The sequence below is a fragment of the Lissotriton vulgaris genome, chromosome 6 (assembly GCF_964263255.1).
Source record: "Lissotriton vulgaris chromosome 6, aLisVul1.2, whole genome shotgun sequence".
In the NCBI taxonomy this organism is placed as follows: domain Eukaryota; kingdom Metazoa; phylum Chordata; class Amphibia; order Caudata; family Salamandridae; genus Lissotriton; species Lissotriton vulgaris.
Window position 1 is genome coordinate 1514431716 of NC_141694.1, and position 23900 is coordinate 1514455615.

The 23900-nt window shown below is 40.7% G+C and overlaps 1 long non-coding RNA gene across 1 annotated transcript in view; it reads right to left on the minus strand.

Moving 5' to 3' along the window:
- Window positions 1-1655: 1655 nt before the first annotated feature.
- LOC147709085 (uncharacterized) overlaps window positions 1656-23900 on the minus strand; it is a 35835-nt gene continuing 13590 nt past the window's right edge. The window contains exons 2-3 of the long non-coding RNA XR_015296531.1: window positions 17903-17992; window positions 1656-1868 (exon numbers count right to left, since the gene is read on the minus strand). This is a non-coding gene — a long non-coding RNA (uncharacterized LOC147709085). The remainder of the gene's footprint in view (window positions 1869-17902; window positions 17993-23900) is intronic.

Sequence of the window (23900 nt, forward strand, 5' to 3'; positions counted from 1 at the left end):
GTATGCAGAGTCAACTGGTGTTCTGTGTGTGTGACATGCTGTCCAATGTCACAGTTGTTTTCAAGAGTTGGTCTGTGTATCTCACACCTTTGTGACTCTGCATATCCCAACCATCCTTGGTTGCTGAGCCCCCTGCACAATTCCAAGACACCGGCTGAAGTCTGCTACAACGATGCCCATGGGAGGACCTGTTGTGTGGTGTAGCGTACTTTTGGGCTCCTGAAGTCGCAGTTTCGCTGCCTGGACAAGACCGGAGGTGCCCTGATGTACTCGCCCAGACAGGTGTGTCAGATCATTGTTGCCTGCTGCATGCTCCACACCCTGGCCTTGCACAAGCAGATCCCACTGCTTCTGGACGATGATGATCAGCCAAGGTCCCCGCCTGCAAACCAATCCATGTCCAGTGACGAGGATAGTGGAGAGGAGGAGGGTGTTGACCTGCGTGGACAGCTCATCAACAGCTACATCACATGAAGGTGAGTGACAAGGTACAATGGGGCCATTGTCTGCTGATGCTTTTTTGGATGAAAAGGTCGATGTGATCTTTGTGACTGCAGGCTGTTATTGCCTCAATGTTGGATGGCAATGTTTAGGGGACCTGGTAGTCATGCACAGCTATAGGAGGTGTATGTCAGTACTGTTGCTCGTTGTAATGTGTGCAGATTGGTGTACCTTGATGACAACTGTTGTGTGTTGTCTGTGATGCCACCGCCTGACTAGGGACTATTGTTCTGTTGTATTTCCCTAGGTCTCTTCAGCCTCTCCTTGCCTACTGACAATCCGTGCTCCTGTGACATTGTGATCATGGTAACATTTTTACATACTGTGATGAACATGCAGGAGACACAACAACTTTTGTGTGTAAGAAGTGTTTATTTACAAGGGATATATGTGACAGGAGTGAATGTTTACAGAACTGTGAAGGGTGAAGCAATGAGTTCAGAGTGATGATAGAAAAGACAAGTCCAACAGACGGATGCCATTAACATGGCATTGTGGGTAAGGATAGTTGAGATGGTCAATGGCAGGGGGAAAAGGTGTACCATCAAAGGTTGCCCCTTGGCTAGGGTGTTGCTGGTGCCTTTCCGTGGTTTGGGCCCAATAATTTCTTAGGGCGGTCCCTTGGTTTCTTGGCAGGTGGGACACAGCTGCAGTGCCAGTGGTGTCTGATGAATCAGCCCTCTGCGTGCCCGCAGGGGAGGATGAGCACCAGGCATTCTGCCTGACACCAGAGGGAGGTAGAGGGGTAGTCTGGGCCGCAGGCCTTATCCTAAGTTCCGCCACCAGCTGGCCCAGGAGGTCCACAATTTGTCCCATGCTGCGATCCATGGACCGCAGCACCTGGGTGAGCTCACGAGCATCCTGGTGGGCCTGGTCCATTTGGGACTGGGCCTGATTGTAAGGCCAATGACCCTGGTGATGTTGGCCAGGGCTTCGGTCCCATGGTGCTGTTGCCTCTGTGTCTCCCTGGGCCTCGCCCCAGCCCTGCTGTCACGCGCCTGTTGGCTCATCACTGTCTGCCCATGCGTACTTGCCCTGGCCTCCACAGTTGTTGGGGTGGGGTGTACATCCTCTGAGGCCAGGCGGATGTTGCAGACAGCACTGGTGGCGGTGGCGGTGGTGGTGGTGGTGTTGGGGGTGGCCACACGGGTAATTCCAGGAGGGATCAGCATAGTAGTGGGTGTTGTTGTTGCTGAGGGTAGCAGTGGTGTCCCGGGACCGGCTGCGCGCTGGCATGCCAGATGGGCCGGCTTCCTGCTCAAAGTCGGAGTTCATGGAGTCTGCCCCAGAGAGTCCATGTTCCAAAGGGGGAGATGACTGGCTCCACAGGTTGGTGTTCTCGTCCTCCGCGGTCAGTTCTTGGTCACCTGTGGGACAGAGGGGAGATGGTCATTGACGTGCATACCTCAAGCTTGCTGTTCACCGTCTCTAATTCACAGGTAATGCAGAGCACAGTTGACTACTTCACACATTATATATCTTCACAGCGGTTATCATTATGACATGATGTGGGGGTACATACTAGTTGGATGGATACCATGCCCCACATGCATATTTCATTATTACAATGAAAGATTGTCATCTGACAACTGGCGGATTCACAACTTTGTGGAAATCATCTGTGCTGTTTGCTCTGCCTGGCAGCCGTTACATCTGGGCATGTTCTAGCCATTCTGACCTTGTGCATTCCTTTCTCCTGTCCTGTGCTTTGACTTCATAGTTCAACAGATCATGCTAGCTTACTTTTCCTATGGCCCTTCATGGTCAGCCCCCATGTAAGTTACAGAGAACATTTGTTGCTGTGCATGTTGGTGCCCTGATTTGAACATTGTATTTGGTGAGTCACACTGCTGTTTCTGTGGAAGTTGCATATGCTTAGCTGTGTGCACACTGTATCTTGAGATGGTATTTGTGCCAATTTATGTGTGATGTGAGGCCTTGTGTTGTCATCTATCTCCATGCTTTTCTGTATGTATGCTGGGGTGCATGCACTGACTGTTCACCTGTCCTGTTGTCACATTGTTGTCAACTTTCAAGAACATGCTTCTGTGTGGGGTGGAGTGCTCCAACCTGCTCAGGGGTGGGATGGGAGAGCCTGTTGGGAGTTGTAGTTCAGGTCTGCCACCACCTCACAGCCCACCCTGGGAAGCTGGCTACCTACCTGTTAGGTGGAGATGAACAATGCAATGGCTGCCGGATGCTGGGGGGGGGGGGGTATGAGTGTTCCATCTTGCTGGGCTTGAAAACAGGGCTGCCTGGTGGGGATGGGGGTGCAGGCCTCCCACCAACAAACCACCCTCCCTGGTGAGATGGCTACCTACCAGTTAGCTGAGGGTGAACCATACAATTGCTGGGACATGCTTCTGGGTGGGTTGGAGTGCTCCATCCCGCTCAGGGGTGGGACAGAGGTGCTTGTAGAGAGTTGTAGTGCAGGCCTGCGACCCCCTTGCACCCTCCCTGGGAATATGGCTATCTACCTGTCGGTTTGTTTGTAATGATACAATGGCTGCCCCATGCTGTCGGTGTGGCGTGACTGCTCCATCTTGCCCAGCTGTGTGGGGACAGGAGAGCGTGGTGGGTGTTGTAGTGCAGGCCTCCTACCCACAGACAGAACAGCCTTGGTGTACGGCTACCCACCTGTTAGGTTTCAGTGTACACTACAATGGCTGCCACGTGCTGGGGATGGGGGTGTGTTCCATCTTGCTCAGCTGTGAGATAGGAGGCCAGGTGGGAGTGTTGGTACAGGCCCCCCAACCACTAACAGCCCTCCCTGGTTAGATGGCTACCTACCTGTTTGGTGAGGGGGTGAACAATACAATGGCTGGGACATGCTTCTGTGTGGGGTGCCATGCTCATCCTGCTCAGAGGTGTGGCAGAGGTACCTGTTCTGGGTTGTAGTGCAGGCCTCCCACCCCCTCACAGCCCTCCCTGGGAAGATGGCTACCTACCTATTAGGCAAAGGTGACCCATACACTGTCTGACACATGCTGCGAGGGGGAGTCCTCCATCCTGCTCAGGGCTGGGATTGGGATGCCTGGTGGGAGTTGCTGTGCTGGTTGCCTGCATACATGCCACCCTGTGAATGTTGTGTAGCTTTGGGGTGAATCAGATGGAGTGAATGTTACATCTGTGAGACCTGTGTTTGGTGTTGTGTTGCTGGTGATTGGACTTGTGCTTAGGAGATTTTGCTTTGTAGTTGTGCAAGACAGTACAAAGCAGTGTGATAGGATGCCTTTGTTTTTACATACCAGTCTGCATTCCCCTGGCTATTCCTGTGAGACTCTCTGGATGCAGGATTGCAAGCACCTTCTCCTCCCAATTTGTGAATGTTTTGGGTGGAACCAGGGGGTCAGAGGTGCAGGTGTGGAAGTAGTGGTTGTGGTGGTGATGTGTATGGTGTAATCTTTTGCCTCTGCTTTCAGATGTGGTTGATGGCCTTCTCTTCTGAAGTGTTGCAAAGGATTGTGGTCAGGGAAGGGGCTGGTTTTATACTCCGCTATATGGGTGTGTCAAAATGGGGTATTTCTCTCAGGTGCGTTGTGTAGGTTTTCCTGGGATTTGAAGTTTTTGATTTTGCCATATGGGTGTGTATTTGGGTTGTGTTAGGTGTTTTGAGGGGCAGGACTGGTCTGCTGGGCGCACTTGATGGCTTTGTTGTGTGTTTTCATGGGAGCCGCTATTTTTTTAACGTGCGTTCGCAGAGGTGGCTATGCGCCAGCCCTTCCCGCGTATCTCCCATTCATCACTGTTTGCAACTGTGGCGGATGGAAACAGTGGAATGTACCGCAGTGACATCGGGGATCTCCTAATTTTCCAGGCGGTGTCTCCGCTGTCCTGGCGGTCAGCTGGTTTGCTTCCGCCGCAAATCCGACCTCCGCGGACGGGTTTGTGATGTCTCCCCTCGTGTCGGGTGGTTTTTCGGTTGCTCTTACTGCCGCATTTGTTTAGATAGTTGATCCTAATCAGTCCGCCGGTATTGCCGCGGCGCCGGAAGGTGATTGTTTTCCGCTAGCATGGCGGTCAGGGTGGTTTTCCGACCGCCATCGTAATGGGCCCCATTGTTAGTAGGCAAGAACCCAGGAGGTCTATAGGCCAAGCACCTTGCTTGCTTAAACTAGCAAATCTAATAAGTCAGTTAGTGCTGCAGTCACCATGTAACAGTGTCAAAGCAATAGAGAGAGAATGAGAGACACAGGTATGAGAAAAGGGGAAAAAACAGAGTCGTGATATCTAAGACTCAATTGGAAAGTCTGGTCAAACCAAATCCAGCACACATGATTTGTGGATAACCATCAAACAAACCAGATGATCGGTCCTATCATTTGGCCAGTCCACGCTGTGACCTGGCGGATCCTTCGATCATCTGGACCTTATGCCACACAGTCGTAATAAGTACTGGATACGGTCTACAGTGAGACTGAACCTCCATTTGTTGGTCTGATTGTGATAGTTGGTGAAAAATAATGAAAAACAGTGCAACGCACAAAAAAGTGGTGAAGCTTAAAATAGGGTAATGTGTCTACACAACCACCTTAATAGAAACCAGGCACATCCCCTAATTAAAAAATAGGAACAGCGCAAACGACTGTATGGAATAAATAGCTGTCGCAAATAGGGCCAACATGTTTCTGCCTACTGGGCAACTCGTCCCATGGCTTTCATCGGGGCCACTGCTCTAAAAAAGTTGCTACTGTTAAGAAAAAGAAATATATATTAGTAGGAACTATATAACCTGTACCTACAGTTATATACATACCACACTCTCCGTCGGTGCCACAAAACTCGCCTGAGGCTCCCCAAGCCTCAGGCGAGTTTTGTGGCACCGACGGAGAGTGCGGGGCCTCAGATACCTGAGCACGGTCCAGGTGAGGTGAGGTCCAGTCCCCTGTCATGCTGGATCACGTTGAACGTCCACTGACAAGGAGGATGTGTATATAACTGTAGGTACAGGTTGTATCGTTCCTACTTATATATATTTCGTTTTTCACTTTCACTTAACAGTAGCAACTTTTTTAGAGCATTGGCCCTGATGAAAGCCATGGGACGAGTTGCCCGGTAGGCAGAAACATGTTGGCCCTAATTGCGACAGCTATTTGTTCCATACTATCGTTTGCGCTGTTCCTATTTTTTAATTAGGGGATGTGCCTGGTTTCTATTAAAGTGTTTGTTTAGACACATCACCCTATTTTAAGCTTCACCACTTTTTCATTATTTTTCACCAACTATCACAATCAGACCAACAATTGGAGGTTCAGTCTCACTGTAGACCGTATCCAGTACTTATTACGACTGTGTGGCATAAGGTCCAGATGATCGAAGGACCCGCCAGGTCACAGTGTGGACTGGCCAAATGATAGAACCGATCATCTGGTTTGTTTGATGATTATCCACAAATCATGTGTGCTGGATTTGGTTTGACCAGACTTTCCAATTGAGTCTTAGATATCACAACTCTGTTTTTTCCCTTTTCTCATACATGTGTCTCTCATTCTCTCTCTATTGCTTTGACACTGTTACATGGTGACTGCAGCACTAACTGACTTATTATATTTACCAGTTTAAGCAAGCAAGGTGCTTGACCTATAGACCTCCTGGGTTCTTTTCTGTTATTCATATGTTGTCACTGGGGAAATGAACCAGTAGTAGGTCTTTAAACTTTTCCCTCTGACCCTACTCTCCCTGTTTTGTTTTTGACCCCATTGTTAGTAAACAGCTATTATCAAACATTATCTACAATATGTGTATATATGTGTTTTCCACTTTTCTGAAAAACACATGGTCTTTGAAACTTTTCTGCAAAACCAGAACATACGTATCTCAATAATTAGCTATGAATTCATAATGATTAATTCTTTTTTTTAAACTCACAGTTAATAATCCACTGAAATGAAATGAGTAGGTCTAACATAGAAAAATAAATAAATGACCGGACCATTATGCAAGTGTAGTTTATAATATGTAAGTGTGGGCATAGTGTATTTGCAAAAATATACTTGTTTAAAATATCGATGTTTTAATCTGCTGTGTGGCTTCCTGTAACGCTGTGACGCCTTTGTGTTGTACTGTACTGCACACCTCACCTCACCTCGCCCCCTCACTTCTTGCTCTTGCAGCGGGACGCGCAATACTCGTGCGCTGGAGCTGGAGCACTGGAGCTGGTGCATTGAAGAGCCACTAGAGAGTAGCGGTAGAGCGGTACAGTGGTGCCGAAAGAAGTAGGTGTGCTGATCTCCTTGCTGATCTGCAACGGCGCAGGCGGTCGGACCGGGATTGCATCCGTGAAGTGAGCATAGGGAGCACATGCACGTCCCTGACCTGCCGTGCCCTGAGGCCGCGCACCTGAGGACATAGTTGAGTCCAGAGTGGACGTAAGTGGATAAAACCTGAAGGCAGCTGTGGCAAGTAAGTAAAGTAAACAAGAAGCAAAGGCAAGCTACAGAAGGCAAACAACTGGGAGGGGAGTTGCAGGGGAGTAAAGTCCCTGGCTAGTAGCTGCAACACCACCCCCTCGCCGGAGCCAACACCAATAAGCTACATCTGTGGGAAAATTTAGCATCAAAGGAGGCCCAACAATATTGAGGCCTACCAGGCACCTGAAAAAATAAAAAGGTAAATAAAAAGAGGCTTGAAGGACACTCAGTGTCACAGCACGAGTCATGGCCAGCCAGTCATCTCAAAGCAGAGGTAAGTGCTTGTGTGTGCCCATTATTAGGGTACTTCGGAATATAAAAAATTGATATTTTTTCTTTTTCTGTCGCAGTACTTGTACCAGGTATTAGCCTGAAAGCCTGTAAAAGGGTGGTAGTGGCTAATTGCAGAGCAACACCCTGGCAGGAGGAAAGCCAGAGATCCACAACTCAAATCTAATTTTCAATTTAATTTTAAGAATTATATAATTACTCGGAATATGGAAAGAGACCCGAAGAATGGCACCAAAGAAGCCAAACGCATGCATAGCGCAAAAAGACCCCTCCACAGTGTTTAATAAGTCTTCAAATGATAATGAGTCATTAGTTGAGACTACGGGAAGTCCCAAGAGAAAGGAAAAGATGCCATCATTGAGAAATACAAGGAAGAAAGTTGTAATTGACAATAACCAATTAGGAGCGAGAGGGTAGTGCTAGAGTCAAAATCAATAAAGGACTTCATGGGCAAGCACTTTAAGAGGATGCATACCCCTGTAAGAATCCTGGACAGTAACAAACAACTGTTCAATGAACATGAGGTCACCGAGCACAGTGTGCCAATTCCAGATGTATCACTCTTCAACCAAACCAACTTAAGCCAAATTTTCCTAATTTGGAACCCAGACTGTCTTCATCCCCACGAATCTTTTCTATGTTCGGTGATGAAGAATTTGAACGGGAGGGACTACCTCAGATGGAATAAGGAGTGACCAGAGGGTTGACTTTGACCCGGTCATGAAGCCTAAACTGGACAAATGTATGGGTCAGAAAGTAAATCAAGGAACAGAGTTGACAGAAGGATCAGCGCGCAATACTACGTTGGACATAGACATTTCAGCAAACACCCTCAGCTTTAATGCTGGATATAATGTTAATGTTGCAAAAACCCTGTAAAGATTGCTAAAAGTAACCATGTTAAATATTAATTTGCTAAAAACCCACAAAATCCAATTTCAGAAAATTGTGTGGTAATTGCAAGGGATTAGGGTTCTAATGCCTTCAGTAGTAAGACCAGTCGGCAACAAAGAGAAACAGGGTTGTGCTGAGGATATAGAGCAAGCCAATAAAGGGCAAGAGGTTTATATCTTGAGATGTCCAATGCTGATCAAGAGACGGAGAGACCACACTTGGTAAAAGCACTATAACCCATACAGAAAAATAAGAAGGTCGGTGCAACAACAGGAAAAGCAAAAAAAAAAGGTTGTAAGAAAAGGATGGGGTAAAAGGTGTCTGCAATGTGCAACCCCCCTAAGAGAGAAGAACTACAGTTAGGATAAGTAGGGCAGGGAATTGATTGAAGAATCTAGTAAAAGGGGTAAATTTCAAGGTGGAAGGTAAAAAGGGCTATCCAAAAATCACGGTAAAGAATAGTAGGGAAGACAATGTGGATAAAATATGTGAAAAGCCCCAGGGGCTAAAGGGAACTATTAGGATCATGGATGAAGGTGGTAAACTACCTAAAGTAAGAACCAGTAAGAGAAGAAGCAGGAAAGGGAGAATAGCAGTCCCACTGAAGTAGAAACAAGTGGTAATATGTGACTATATATTGAGCCATCCAAATTGGAGAAGGGGAGGAAAAAACAAGGAAAATCATGCCCCTAAGTCAGTCCCAGCTCCTTTTTTCTTTCTCCAAATGCTATGGCTTGAGGGGAATTGGGACAAGGGATCTGAGGCAGGTAAGCTTCAGCAACAATAATAAAGGGAATGAAATCACAATGGTTTTTGTGTATTGAGGGCTGTAAAGGCAGCTATCGTAAGAGCTGAAAAGGAGTTATTGAAAGAAGGGATAAGGCTAATACCAGAAGGGGAAGGAGAAGGGGGTATCCAACCTAGAAGTACTTTCCTGAAATGCCAAGCAGGTCTAGGGAAAATGCAGGTAAAGCTGATAGTCGGAGAGTGTGGGGAATAAGAAAACATCAAAATAGCTGTGGAGTCTGCAGAGTTTAATAACCCCTGAGGTTATGGGGGTTTAGAAAATAGTTATGTAGGCCTACCCCAGTGGAATCAGGACAAGACTGACTGTCTAAGTGGATTTGACTAGGAAAAAGCGGTGTGGCATAGCTTGACAATAACATTATGGAACATAAATTGGTTAGAAGGACAGTATAAGGTTGAAAATTTAAAAACAACTAGCCCAGTATGCAGAGATGATATGTCTACAGGAAACTTGGCTATGCGACAAAACCCCTGAAATTGAACGCTGCACCCAACTCCATAGGCCAGCCATGGTCATCCGCCTGGGAGGATTATGACACGTATATCAACAAGGATTGTAAAAAAGGTGACATAATTAAATGTAACAAGCAAATGGCTGCTTGTATCACTATTGGTTACAGAAAGGAAGTATGAAAACCTGGTATCTGTGAATGTATACATACAACGGGGTTCCCAGGAGGAGTATGGGGTGGTGATTGGACACTTCAAGGTAGATGTGGACGCATTGTGCAAAAAGCATGTAGCGATTTGATCATTGTGTCAGGTGATTTTAATCACAAATTAAATTAAAAAAAATAGATCTATGTTTTAAAGAAATACAATATAGAGCCAGTGGTTTTTCCCCATTACACTTCTACTAGACAAGATTTAACATTAGGGAAGTACTTGGGGTCAAAAGGGTTGTTTAGTCTAAACGGCAGGTTGAAAACTGATCACCCTGCAAAACAATCCTTTAAGATAGGCATGCAGCACTGCCCCATTATTCAAGCATGGAACTTTGCAACAGTAATAGGCTTTCGGTTATCCCAAAGAGAAGGCAGTGACCATAACCCCTCCTGCATTTTAAATTATTTAGGGTACCTATGAGTCATTGTGAAAGAGTACTTCCACAACAAACCGAGCACCCCAAAAGCCTGACAACAAGACTAACGGATGAATATGTAGAAAAATTGTCTAACTTCCAACAGACATTAAACATGGGAAATGCAAGGTGGCAGAATGTGACCTGGTTTGAGGAAACGATAGAACATGTCATACAATGCCTCAGAGTAGAGTTAAAATACAAGACAAATCCCCATATTGACAAACAAATAACACAAAGAAGACGATCTTGGTGGTTCAATTTAGAATGTTTGAATAACAAAAGGTTAATAGGAAGAGAAGAGATTCTTAAGAATAAGGATTGATCAGAGCAGGCAGTTAAATTTGTTTAAACTGAAAAGAGAATATAAAATGTTAGTTAGGAACCAGAAGAGGATTTACAAACAGAAATGTTGTGAAATCCTTAAAAATTCTTAAACTCCCAGAAGGGAAAGAGGGAACAGACATAAAATCCTTTGTTGTGCAAATGTTAAAGAAAGAGTTGTCTTTAGATGAAACTGAGGAGTCGTTGGCTCGTGACATTCAACGGGTACATCGCGACCCCTTCAGGCTAAATCCAGATCGGGTTAAGCCAAGAAAGATCCTAATCAACTTCGCAACATACTCATTGAAGGAAAAAATTTTGCAACTTGCATTGAAGAATAAGTCTATCTTGATAGATGGAGTACCAGTGGATATTAGGTCGGATCTATCTCCAGCGACAGCTAATAGGCAATGGGAGATGGGAAAACGCTTGACACCCTTAAGGGAGATAGGGGCCACAGCTCAGCTAAAATTTCCCGCCTTCCTAAAAGTTATGTGGAACAACAAAATGTACACATTTCGTACAGTCGAGGCAGTTGATGCTTTTTTGGATGTTACCCAAGTAGCATAATAATAGTTTAGAAACAGAAACCTGACCAAAAAAAAAAAAAAAAAAAAAAAAGAGAAAGAGAAAACATATATATATATTTAAAATGTGACATCACCACTGAGACGTCCACTGGCCTGGGCCATGGGAGTAATGGTTGGGTTTTCCGGGGTGGGAACTGAGAGTGTGGGGAGGGGAGGGGAGGGAATAGGGTTAGGGAGAAAAAAAGAAAAAATTCCTCATGAGCTATCTTGCTGCATTCTAATTAGTAGGGAAATCTTGTCACTACATGATAAATATTATGAGCAGGGCTAATAAAAAGGAACTAAAGTTCCTCACGTGGAATGTTAACGGGCTCCGAGTCAAATCAAGGAGATTACTAATTCTTAAATATTTAGAAGATTCGCCAGCACAGATTATTATTTTGCAGGAAACACACTTAACAGAAAAGGAATGTAAGGATATATTCACTACTCAAAAATGGATTGGGAAGGCTATTTACACATCGCAAGATTTGGTTACAAAGGGAGTGGCTATTCTAATTAAAAAAGGTCCTGATATTGTAGTTGAAAACAGTTTGGTAGACAACAGAGGGAGATGGGTGATATGTAAGCTACGACTGCCGGGGGAAATACTAGTAGTAGTCGGTTACTATGGCCCAAATATTGATGACCCCACAATTTTAGAGAAAATAGAAGTTGAACTATTGGACTTCTCAGGTAAAATTGTAATGGCAGGAGATTTCAACACAGTTTTAGATGCTAAGTTGGACAGATCTGGCAATTCTAGGGCAATAGTGAACAGTAAAATGACTGCTAAAGTGAAGTTACTTATGGCCCAGTTAGGGCTGTGTGATATTTGGCGACTTAAAGCAGCAAATCAGCCAGGATACACGTTCTTTAATAAGAAATATAAACATAGTTCGAGGATTGACTTTTTCCTGACAGATATTAGGATTAAAGACCAAGTCATCAGTGTAGAACATATGGGGGCACATTTATCAGATCATTCGGCTGTAGGTCTAAATTTAAGTCTGAAACCAGAAGATACGACCCCGGCCTGGAGATTAGACCGCACAATCTTAGCGGATTCTGAAATCTTAGAGACGCTTAAAGAAGAGACACAAACCTTTTTGGAGATTAATTTGGGATCGGCTAGGGAAGATATAGTATGGGAAACATACAAAGCTTTTATGAGAGGTAAAATGGGGGCTCTAGGTGCAAAAAAACGCAGAGCATATTATAGCCAAGTCTCTAATTTAGAAAAAGAGATCCGAGAGGCTGAACTTATTAGGAATTCACAAGGAGTCACCATCCTAGATGGGTCATGCGAGAAAAAACTTTTAGATTTGAAAATTCAACTCACTGCAACACTCACTCAAAGAGTTAAGGAGAGATGGGAGGCCAGTCAGTTGTCACACTTTTCATATGGAGAAGGATGTGGTAAGCTACTAGCGTGGAAAGCCAAGAAAGACGCCATACGGAATCAAATTAAGGAGATCAAGAAACCAGGGACAGATCAAGTTATTGCAGAAAATAAACAGATTGTAGAAGCATTTCAGCAATATTTTGCAGATGTTTATACAGAGGATCTCTGTCCAGATCAGCTTGAGATTGATTCCTGGCTGCCTCTAATCTCACCCCTTACAAATGAGGATATGTTAGAACTAAATAGGGAAATAACTCAGGAGGAGTTGACGAAAGTTATCAAGGAAGGCAAAAGAGGGAAAGCACCTGGGCCAGACGGTCTACCTGTTGAGGTCTATAAAGCTTTGGGAGATACAGTGGTACCCACGTTGTGTCTATTGTATAATAAAATCTTTAGAGGAGAAGTGGCAATCCCAAGCTCATGGAACGAAGCTACTATTGTTTTAATATTAAAACCAGGGAAACCTCCAAAAAGTATGGATGCATATAGGCCGATTTCACTCTTGAACTGTGACTACAAATTCTTTTCTAAAATCTTAGCTGATAGGCTAGGAAAAGTCATTCATAAATTGATTCATGAAGATCAAAGAGGTTTCATTAAGAAGAGGTACTTAAAAGATCTTACTTTTTCACTGATAGGCATGATTGATGTGGCCTCGAAATATGAATATCCCTTGGCAGTCATTGCGTTAGATGCTGCTAAGGCTTTTGACCGAGTCAATTTTGTATACTTAAAATCTCTTTTACATCATCTTAATTTAGGCGATAAGTTCACACAATCTATTTTTTCTCTGTATCATGCACCTACATCAAGAGTTCTAGTAAATGGAACCCTCACACTTCCCATCAGAGTAATGCGGGGCACCCGACAAGGTTGCCCCTTGTCACCGCTGCTTTTTAACATATATATAGAGCCTCTTGCATGCAAAATTAGAGCCTCAGCAGAGATACCTCCCTTTGTAGTGATGGATTGGTCCAAGAAACTTGGGCTTTATGCGGACGACATTGTTGTTTATTCTACTGATCTAGTTGGAACCTTGGAAAATTTAGTCAATACGACAAAGGAGTTTGGTAGGATTTCTGGATATCAGTTAAATCAGGATAAAACTGAAATAATGACTTGGAACCTTGATACTGAAGATGTGAAGACAACAAAAGAGATGAGGTACTTGGGAGTTAGGGTTACTCAGAAAATCGAAGATATGGCTAAAACTAATTACGATAGGGTGAGGAAAGAGGTTGGCGAGACGTTAAAAGGTTGGATGAATCTACCTCTCTCAATATATGGAAGATCTAATCTTGTTAAGATGGTCATTGTACCTAAGATTACCTTTTTATTTGAGACTATTCCACTGAGTTTTAAAAAGGAATGGCTGGCGAAGTTACAAAGCATGATAACATCTTTCATATGGGCATCAAAATCTTCTCGAATTTCGTGGAGGAAAATCAGGAGGAAAGTTGAAAAAGGAGGTCTAGCGGCTTCAGACATACGAATATATGCTTGGGCTTTCTGTTTAAAAAACTGCAGGATGTTGTTGGGTACCCCTGTCAGCTCTCAGATTGGAAGCCTTTTTGCGATAATGCTGAAGAGATCAGGTTATCATGAGTTTGGTTTTTTGTATAAGTTTGGAGACCCTAAGTTTTTTAAAAAGGTGAAACTCAAGACACTGAGAGATTTTGCGGAGACATGGTATAAGATTAGAAAAGTATCTAAGCTTGTGTACTTTAGCCATAGTGCTCCGATATGGGATTCTCCTGGAGCCCCCTCTTGGACAAGAGATTTGCTTGCTTTAAGTTTGAAAATGGAACCTGATCTGCAAAGGTGGAAAGACTTGTTTCAAGATGGCAATTTAATTCCCTGGGATAGCTGTCGACAAAAGTGGGGCGCAGTTTTTTCAAAATATAAGTATCTACAGATTCAAAGTTGGGCGAGCCACCTGGAAGTAAAGATCGGAGTGGAAAATGAGTTTGAGTCAAAGCTGGAGATGGGGACATTTGATAAGGAAGTAGCCTTCTGGTATTGGCGAATATTAGATATGGAGGACGGATCATTTGATTTGCCAGAGACCCTGTGGAAGGAAAGCTTGCCAAAGATCGCCACAGAAGACCAATGGCAAGTAACTATGTGCATGCTATATAAAATTGTTAAATCGGCAAATCTGAGGCGAAATCTCTTGTTTACCATTCACAGGGCATACTGGTCTCCATACAGGCTTTCTAAATTTAAGGACGGAGGGATTGTTGGATGTCCAAAGTGTAAAGCTCCAAATGTTGATGATCTACATATGTTCGTATCTTGCCCAATTATCAAGAATTTCTGGTTAGACGTGAGTAATTCCCTCTCCAAAACTTTGAATCAACCCATTGAGGTAAGCCCTGAATTAATTATTACCGGGAGAATGGATTTACAAAATAATCTTCTGAATAATAATGTCAGACTTATTTTCTATGCTATGTTGTTGGCACGTCGAGAGTTGTGTAAGCTGTGGGTCTCACCATTTAGTCCCACTTTATTAGATTGGGTTTTAGCTATGAGGTACACGGCAAAGCTTGATATGCTAGACCCCTCCAAAAGAAACAGAAGTTTCTGGTTACCCTTCCTGCAAAAGTTTGGTTAAAATTAATTTTATGTTAAAGTCCAATGATTAAGCCCGCGCCTGTCTCGCTGGAATTTGTAACTACCCCAGTACGATTAAGAGAGATGGTGGAGGACACACATCTTGGGTCAGGCTGGGAAGAAGGACAGTTTAGAGGAATGTCAGGCCCAGAATATGTGGTGTTTATGCCCCATTACTCTGAATCCAGCACAAGAGATAATAAAAGCCCAGAGGTGGATTAGAGAGAAGAAAGGGCGGCAAGACGGCAAATGAGGATTAAAAAAAAAAAAACAAAAAAAAAAAAAGAAATGTTGTGAAATCCTACTGGAAACAATTGAAACAAAAAATGTGAGACAGTTTTGGAAGCTAATACAGGAAGCCACTGGACATATCCCGGGGGCCATTAGTTATGTAGTGGAAGTAAGCAGCATGGGAAGAGTGCGTAGGCACACTGTATGGGACAAATGTAGTGGCCACAGCAAGTAAACAATTGGAGTGGGGAGGTTGACAATCTGAAAATTCTCCTTACTGTAGCAAACGTAAAGGATACTACAAGAAAGTTAACATTATCCCGGCATCAGGTCCCAATAACCTCCCCACAGTTATAATAAAGATCCAGTTAAATTGGTGGGAAGGGTTTCTATCTCATATGTTTCTAGCCATATTAGACTCTGATCATATCCCTAAAAACTGGAAGAGGTCTGTAATTAGGCCAATACACAAGAAGGGGGACAAGAAAGCCTCGAAGAACTATAGACTGATTAATCTGTTGGATATCGGTGAGAAGGCCTTTGTCAAAATAATCCTGGGTAACTTGAAGGATTGGATCCAAGTCCTGTGCACACACTTCTATGGTTATTGGTTCTGGTGTCAGAACCCAACACTGAGCAACAATGTTCATAAGAATAAATGCAGGTCAATCTTGGCTACTGTCACATGTACTGATCCAGATTGACTTATAAATCTGCTCTACATACGAAAACCTGGAGTTTGACCTGCATTTATCCTTATGAACATTGTTGCTAAGTGTAGGGTTCTGACACCAGAACCAAATACCATAGAAGTGTGTGCACAGCACTTGGTTCTTATCTGTTTGGTATAGGCCTCCATATACCAGTGCAGGGGTTGTTTCGCTGTCTGGGTTTGTTCTCCCCTGACCGGTTTGCACCACGTCATTACTGTAGCAGTAAACATTCAATTATCATACACGCTTGAGCGCCAAATCTTCCTGTCCCTCAATCTAAACCCATTCTCCTTGCTCATACTTTGAAGGATTGGTTGGAACAATGGTAAATCGTGCCGGTGGAACATGGCGATTTTAAGGAAGGACACTCACCGATTAACCACTGTTTCACTCTATGGGCAGTGGCGCAGAAGTTTATGGAGCAAAGAGGGAAGCTATATCGCTGCTTTGTAGACTTCTGCACTGTGTTTGACCTGGTTGACATGAGTTGTCTTTGGTAGACCTTGAAAAAATATGACAGAACATGAGATGACGCCACCTCCATTCACACTCTGACAGTAGCCTCAAATTTTACAGTGGTAACTTTACTGACAATACTAACAATACCAACATCAAAGCATCTCAAAACCAAAGGTCATAAAATGTTTTCCTTGTGTCCCTGGAATGGCAAGCCCTCAAAGTACCTTTATGTAAACTTAGCAATGTTTCCGATAGTTTCACCCAAGTACCCTGCTGGAGCATCCTTATTTTTTGTACAGAAGAAGGGGCATCTGACCTCTGGACCTGCCTAGGCTAGATTGGCACTAATTTCAGACATTCTGAAAGCTGTTCATGGAGCAAAGGTTTTCACCAAATTAGATCTAAGAAGAGCCTACAACCTGATCAGGATCCAATCAGCTGATGAGTGGAAAACAGCATTCAAAAAACCTTTCAGGCAATTCATGAATGTATTCTTCTCTGATCTGATCTTTCAGTCAATGGTTGTTTGCATACATGATAACCTGTTTTTCCCCCTAAGGATCCCATGGAACATCCTTACCATGTCAAACAAGTCTTGCAGCGTCTACAAGATAACAAATTGTTAGCCAAACCTGAAAAGTGCTTTGACAAAGATTCAGCAGATTATTTAAGCTATCGTCATTCATTTAAGGGATTGCCATGGATACACAAAAGTTTCAAGCTATTCTTGAGTGGCCCATTCCTTCCTCATTGAAAGAGGCACAGACGTTTAAAGGCCAAGCAAATTAATACCACAAATTCATCAAGTACTTATCTAAGATTGTCTCACCAATTACAGACTGCTAAAAAAACAGGACCTTTCACTGAAACAAGGATGCCACTCTAGCTTTTGAAAGACTAAGGACTGAGTTCTTCTGAGCGCCCATCTAACCGCAACCCGTTGCTGCTAGAAATGTTATTGTGGAGACTGATGCCTAAGATGTAGCCAAAGGAGCCATTTTGATTCAAGCAGGTCATGTTGGAGACCAACATTCCATCGCCGCCTTCTGAAGACTTTTCTCCCTGCGAAAAAAACTATTCCATTCTGAGAAAGGAACTCGTAGTTATTAAGGCAGCCATATTTAAATGGAGGCATTATTTACTTGGAGCCCAATATCATATAACAGTTTGTACCAATCATGTAAACCTTCAAGTACTCCAACAGGCTAAATGCTAAAATGGAAGACAAGGATGCTGGGGATGTGTTTTTCAACAATTTGATTATTTTTCACTTAGATACCTGGATCTGAAAATGTCATTGCAGACTCAATATCCAGATGTTATACTGAATCTCTGAAAGTCAAGACAGTGGAGAAGATTATTATTCCACAAGCTTCCATTTCTGCTACAGCTTTTTACATTTCTTGAGTCAATCCATTAAGAAACCAAATGATTTAATCTATGCAACCTAAAACAACGGTATCCTCATTTTCAGGTAAGAAACACTAACGTCTGAGTTTTGTGCGAGTTAGACCCTTTATACCAACAAAGCATTCACGGAAGTATATACTACATTTATGTCATGATGCTTTAATCTCTGGGCATAGAGGTCAACGAGTTACCGAAGAATCAGGAGGAAGTTGTGGTGTCTTTCTCTTCACCAAGCTGTCGTAAAGTTAATCAGTTCCTGCATTGTTGGTGCCTAACAAAATCTGAAACACAAAAGAAAAGCAGTATTATTACTGTCCCCTGAAATTCCTTTCTATCCTTGGCAGATTGAATCGGTAAACAGTAAGAATATTGAGTAGGAAATGGCGACTTGCACTAATATCGAGTGCAAAATATCGTGATACAGAAATATTGACTGGCAAAGTATCTTGGTCAAAAATGTCAAGTTTAAGGTGAGAAATAATGTTTTTCAAAATATCGAAGTCATTAATATCGTTTGCAAAAATATAGTTATTAAAATATTGTTGTTTTAGTGGGTTATGGGTTTATAGGGGAATAGGGTGGGAAGTAATTTAATTATAATTATTTGAATATTAATTTTTATTTATTAGTATTTATATAATTTTGATTTTATAGGGTTAATTATGGTAATGAATGTATTATTAATTAATAATTGCCTGTTAATTTGTATTGATTAATTAATTGGTAACTATGTTAATTGTATCATTTTTTTAGGAGCTGGTTGTGGGTTTATAGGGGAATAGGGTGAGAAGTAATTTCATTATAATTAAAATATTAATAATTTTTAATACGTAATATTTATGTATTACTTTATATTGTTAATTGTAGGAAATAATGTATTAGTAGTGTGTTATTAATTATTATTTGTTAATTGGTAATTCTGTTAATAGTGTTGTTTTTTTAGGAGCGGGTTGTGGGTTGATTGAGAAAAAGGCTGGGAAGTATTTTAATTTAAATAATTGTATTTTTATATATATATATAATAAATAATTGATGCTAATTAATTAATTACATTTTAAAATTGTCAATTGTGTAATAATTTTGATGTGTGAGTTGTGGGTTTACAGTAGTAAATGATGGGAAGTAAATGTTTTTCAACTGAATTAATGATTTGTTGTTAATTGATTTTTTAATGTAAAATTAGTTATGTCAATTGTGTAAATATTTTTGCTGTTGTGTATTTTGGTGTTTATCCGCTTAAGTGCGGTGGCAATTCCGCCATGGTGTGGCGGTTTAGTGGAGAGGGCGGGCCGCGTTGGCCAACGGACGTGCGTAGCACTACGGAAGTAGTGCTCGCGACAGCAGTTGGTCGACAAACGCAGCGAAAGGGTAATTGGGGCATAGGGTGGAAAGTAATTTAGTTTAAATTAATTAATCATTACTTGATCCTTAATATTCATTTATTAATTGATACATCTTTTTGTTAATTGTTTAGTTCTTATTTTGTTTGGGTATTTCTGTTCTATAGCTGTAATATTTTGTTAGTACATTAATTTGTACCTTTTTAAGTGTGTTTTTTAATTATTAATATTTGTATATTTGTTAATTCATTGTGTTAATTACCGGAGGTACACGTTTTTCTAATTTGGATGTGTGTTGCAAATTATGCGGCGTTATAGGGTAGGAAAAATATATTACTTTTATGTCACATAATTTTTTGGATTAAAATAATTTTTTTACAGGTTAGCTATTTGTTTGTATTTTTTAATTAAAAAGTAATATTTTAATGTACATTTTTAATTTTTGCTACATTATATTATTTTTCTATGTTTTGTTGATTTTTATATTTTTATATATGTTTCGTTTTTCTGAATTTTTAACCTATCGCTTTCCTCATATTTGATTAGAATGGCCATTAATTTTGCCGATGACTCCAGGTTTGTTGTGGCCCACTCTTCTAGCATGCGGGGATCAGGCGTTTCGTAGCTGGGTGCGAGGGTAATCCGGAGGCCGCGTGGAACTCGTCCGACCTCCAGGTACATAGAGAGAGATTTGTTTTCCCACCATTTGGACATTTCTTTTTTGGATAATTTTTCAATTTTACGGAAAAGATCTCTTGCATTTGGGTTAGTGTTACCCACGTTGGCAGTTGCAGATGTCGATGCTGTTGCCCCCCCAGCCGGGGTGACAAATACTGATTCGGCTGCCTGCTCCCTATTCCTTATCATGGCAGCCGACATGGTGAATTAGGCCAGTTGGTCCGCACTGAAATGGATTGAAACAACACTCTCGAGCGGAAAGTTCCTGAGAGCGATGCTACGCGCACTCCCCACTGCGACAATATAATTTGTTATCAAATATTATGTTAAATTTTTAATAAAATTATCATAATGTTTGCAGTAACAAATGAAACTATGAATAAAGAAAAATAGTTAAAAAAAAGATTTTTTTTAAATTTAGAAACTTGTCATATGTATGTAAAAATGTTTTAAAAATGTTTTTAATTTATATTGTTGAAATGAATATTACAACATGACATATATTATTCTTCTTATTAAAAATTGTAAATAGATAATGCTGGATAATAAACCATAATAATTAACTATTCTAACTCCAATCCAACATAAGTCAGAGAAAATGCTGGATAGTAAACCATTATAATTAACTATTCTAACTCCAAACATAACATAACTCAGGGAAAGTGCTGGATAGTAACCCATAATAAATTACTATTCTAACTCCAATCCAACATAAGTCAGGGAAAGTGCTGGATAGTAAACCATAATAAATTACTATTCTAACTCCAATCCAACATAAGTCAGGGAAAGTGCTGGATAGTAAACCATAATAATTTACTATTCTAACTCCAAACATAACATAACTCAGTGAAAGTGCTGGATAGTAAACCATAATAAATTACTATTCTAACTCCAATTCAACATAAGTCAGGGAAAGTGCTGGATAGTAAACCATAATAAATTACTATTCTAACTCCAATCCAACATAAGTCAGGGAAAGTGCTGGATAGTAAACCATAATAAATTACTATTCTAACTCCAATCCAACATAAGTCAGGGAAAGTGCTGGATAGTAAACCATAATAAATTACTATTCTAACTCCAATCCAACATAAGTCAGGGAAAGTGCTGGATAGTAAACCATAATAAATTACTATTCTAACTCCAATCTAACATAAGTCAGGGAAAGTGCTGGATAGTAAACCATAATAAATTACTATTCTAACTCCAATCCAACATAAGTCAGGGAAAGTGCTGGATAGTAAACCATAATAAATTACTATTCTAACTCTAATCCAACATAAGTCAGGGAAAGTGCTGGATAGTAAACCATAATATTTAACTATTTTAACTCCAATCCAACATAAGTCAGGGAAAATGCTGGATAGTAAACAATTATAATTAACTATTCTAACTCCAAACATAACATAACTCAGGGAAAGTGCTGGATAGTAAACCACAATAAATTACTATTCTTACTCCAATCCAACATAAGCCAGGGAAAGTGCTGGATAGTAAACCATAATAATTTACTATTCTAACTCCAAACATAACATAACTCAGGGAAAGTGCTGGATAGTAAACCATAATAAATTACTATTCTAACTCAAATCCAACATAAGTCAGGGAAAGTGCTGGATAGTAAACCATAATAATTAACTATTCTAACTCCAATCCAACATAAGTCAGAGAAAATGCTGGATAGTAAACCATTATAATTAACTATTCTAACTCCAAACATAATATAACTCAGAGAAAGTGCTGGATAGTAAACCATAATAAATTACTATTCTAACTCCAATCCAACATAAGTCAGGGAAAGTGCTGGATAGTAAACCATAATAATTTTCTATTCTAACTCCAATCCTACATAACTCAGGGAAAGTGCTGGATAATTATATATTTTTTAAATAATTTTGCCAAAAATTTCGCCATTTTTATTATTTTCTAAAATGTGAAAATTTTAATGTTCTAAATTCGCAATATACTTTTTTTCTCCTTTTTACATTTTTTTTTCTCATAATTTTTTTTAATTATTAATAAATATTATCTATAATTAGAAATAAACAGCCAATCATAAATTTTTCACAATTTAGGATATTTACACATATTTTTAGTAATATGATCAGTTATTATAATATACTACAAACACTTATCCCCTGTAGCAACAACAACCCACTAAAAAATATTGGGGTAAATTTTATTATCTTTACTAATTTTTTTTCGTACAAAAAATAAAATTTCGATTCTCTAATTTTTTTATTTTATATTATTTTAAATATTTATTATTCTATAAAATGTACAAAATATTTTTTTTTAAATTACTACCCACCCTTATCCCCTATAATACCAATAACCCGCTCCAAATATATTACTTTGAACATTTTAAATATAATTCAAAATTTAATTTCGTGGGAATTTTTAAATTTCGAATTTCTATTTAGATTTCATAATAGTTTTCTAATTTGTTAATATTCTATACAATTTTTTAACACTACTTTTTTTAATTACTACCCACCCTAATCCCCTATAATACCAATAACCCACTCCTAAAATATTAATTTGAAAATTTGAAATATAAATAAAAATTTAATTTCATGAAAAATTTGAAATTTCGATTTTAAATTTCGATTTCATAATAGTTTTCTAATTTGCTAATATTCTATACAATTTTTTTACACTACTTTTTTAAATTACTACCCACCCTAATCCCCTATAATACCAATAACCCGCTCCTAAAATATTAATTTGAAAATTTGAAATATAAATAAAAATTTAATTTCGTGAAAAATTAGAAATTTCGATTTTACATTTCGATTTCATAATAGTTTTCTAATTTGTTAATATTCTATACAATTTTTAACACTACTTTTTAAAATTACTACCCACCCTTATCCCCTATAATACCAATAACCCGCTACTAGAATTTTTACAAATATTTTTTTTAAATATTTTTAAACACATATTATTACTAGTAGAGATTTTGTGACATTTTTTAATACATAATACATACTTTTAAAAACTTTTATAACACTTTATATTTTTGGGTCGATATTATATACAACGATATTTTACTCAACGATATTCTGTTCATCGATATTTTTTTTGACGATATTTTTGTCATTCTTAAAAAACGATATTTATTACAACGATATTTACTACTACGATATTTTTACTAGTCGATATTCTTACCTCGATATTAATGCTAGTCGATATTTTCCCGTCAATATTCTATCTTTATACCGTTTGGTTGGGCTCCGTGTTTCACCTTGTCCCACCTACCTTTGCTGGCTGCCCTGTTCTCTGTTCTCCCTCCCACCGCCGCAGTATACCATCTAGCGGCCGCCGGGTGGAGGGAGAAGAAGACTACAACTACCGGCATTCTTTGCGGCCACTGACTCCGCGCCTAGAGGCGCTTAAAAACAGATGAGAGCCCCCGCAACGCGGGACCGCGTGCGGGCAGCGCCGGGCGAAGCCCAGGGAAAGGGTGGGCCCTCTGTGGCCCTCAGAGGCCGGAAGAGGCTATGCTGGGCATACTCCCTTACCTTCCATCTCTCAAATACAGGCTACTCGGGACTCTACAAACTAAGGTACATGAACTGTAGTTCCTACATTTACTGACCCTTTGTTACATCGTTATAGGTCTGGTTGCACTACTACTGACTGTACCTTAGTCTACACAGTGAATGGGTGTAAAAGGTGCCAGGGATTATGCCTTTAAGAGGGGTTAAGGAAAGGAAATCACCAGTGGGTGGCTCTGTGAGGGGGACCCTCGACCAGTTCATTACAAGGGCGGCCTCTGTGCTGGAACATGAAATAGCCATCACTGAGCGCCGCCTTTCCACAGAACTTCAGAATAGACGCTCATCATTGGGACTCCTCCAAATAGCGACCACCCCAACTTCAGGGAAAGAAAAATCTTTACATGGTGACATTAGCATTCCCTCTTTACTTCGAGATGTTATAACATCATCCGAGTCCAGCAGGTCATATAGTAACAAGGATTCTACCATAGATCCTGTTTTAGAAATAATATCAGAAGAATCCCTGCTACCTAATCCTCTAATGCCCAATTCAAAAAGTAAAGTTCAAACACAACCTAAAGGGCATACTTTAAAGAGAAAGAGGGGGGGAAACAGACATAAGGGTAGGCAGGTGAAATTACCTAATACGTCTAGACATCCTCCAATTA